Source organism: Sipha flava, unplaced genomic scaffold, assembly GCF_003268045.1.
Source record: "Sipha flava isolate LNK unplaced genomic scaffold, YSA_version1 18023_pilon_pilon, whole genome shotgun sequence".
Taxonomy (NCBI): Eukaryota; Metazoa; Arthropoda; class Insecta; order Hemiptera; family Aphididae; genus Sipha; species Sipha flava.
The window spans coordinates 1-1,961 of NW_020272156.1; the positions used below are offsets into that span (position 1 = coordinate 1).

The window sequence follows — 1,961 nt, forward strand, 5'->3', positions numbered from 1 at the left end:
ATAATTTTAGTTACTTTTAGTTTAATCAAAATGTCACATGTGTATTACTAAATTAAATTACTATCAAAAATTCAATTATAATATTTTTATTATGACAATATAAAAATAAAACTTACAGCAATAAACTTTATAAAAGCTGAAGCTTGTTTTACTTTAGATGGACGCCAAGTCGAAGGTGTACCACAATTTTTTTTTTTTTTTTATCCAATTTTAATGTACCTAACTGGTTGAAATAAAAATGGTATCAATCTCAAGGCTGCAATGGTATTACCTATTACCTAGGTAGATATTAAAAACAATTATAACTAATTATTCTTATTAGTTATAATATACAATAAACCTATGACATAATGTTAAATAGTTTACCAGACTTTGAAGGAGTTCTAAGTTCTTGTAGTGCTAAAGTCTCTCGTATACCAAATTTGATATTGTGTTTTTCAATAAATTGTGATAATTTAATTATAAACCTATCAAACTTAGTAAATAACAATATTTTCTTATCTGGGTATAATTTTTCAAAATCTATTTCAATCTGTATAATAAATAAAATATATTAATTAAAGACTACAAAAAAAATGTAGTTAATGACACTATTATGTTAAATAAAATGCAGAAAAAATGTATCATACAAATACAAAATATTTTAAGTGTTTGAGCCAATTAGGTTAGAGCAATAAAATATTTTATTTAAATTTTTTAGATTTAAAGAACTATTATAAAAACAATTGGTAATAGTATCTGCATCATTTATTACATTATTTCCATCATCATTAACACATGATTTAGTGGCAGAGGCTCCAATTTTTTTAATTTTTTTTTTTTTTATATTACAGTATTTATCATACAATTTCCCTCTAGTTGGAATTTGCATTTGTCCAGTTCTACAATATGGTGTATAATATGTGTCCTTGGATTCAGTAGGGAAAATCATTTCTATTCCTTAACATGGAATGTATGGTTTTAGAATTAAAATTATTTTCAAAGAGATACTATTTTAATTATTTACCTTCTGCTAACAGTAAAAACTTAGATTTAGTAATTTGGTGATTTGGTTCTGTTTGTAATTCATATTTGACTAATATTGATGCAAGAGAATTCCTGAAAGCATTATATAAAATGCCTTTTGTGGTGTACAATTTTAAAATCATTAAACCATCTTGGTATTTTTTCAAAATGTCCTTTACAATGTTTCCCTAGAAATTTTTTTTTAACTTCATTGATTTTTATTAAAATACAAGGTAAAAAAATTTATACCTTTTGGGGATCAATAACAGTTATCATTTTTGACAATCTACTTTAGGCAGGAATAATTTCTAAAATTATTTTGTAAATATTAATGGTAATTTTAATTTAGTAGTCAATGTTCATTGAACTTTAAACTTATAAAAATATATATTTAGCACTAGTTGGATCATACCATTAATTATTGTATTGGATTCATACATTATTAAAGATGGTATTACAACTGAAGTGTCATCATCCATTTCAAATGGTAAATTCTGAATATTAATATCATCTGAAATAGTGTCTTCTGAAACTAATATTATGAACATCTAATTAAATTGTTTAAAGGTACCTAAGCACATAATTTTTGGCTAATTATTAAAAAGTATATATACATGACGTTCCAGGGTTATCATTAATAAGAATATTTTGACAATGTACATCATTGTTAACTTTCTGTAGGGATGAAAAATATTTAAGTAAATGCAACAGAAAAATATTAAACAACATTTTATAATATTAAATATATATCTAATGTAAGAATAATTAATTTTTACTGCCTACCCAATAATACCTATAGACATACATATCCTTTATAATACAATTTAAACATACTTTGTGTAAGTACTTACAAATAGATATTCAATTCTATGTACTTAGGTATTGTTTTACTCACTTGATTTTTTTTTAAAATTAATAAATTTATTAAGGAAAGTAGATCGTCTACCAACTTTAGG

At 23.3% G+C, this 1,961-nt stretch overlaps 1 pseudogene; it reads right to left on the bottom strand.

The window, feature by feature from the left end:
• Window positions 1-116: 116 nt before the first annotated feature.
• Window positions 117-1,484, bottom strand: LOC112680739 (annotated as a pseudogene).
• Window positions 1,485-1,961: the final 477 nt, after the last annotated feature.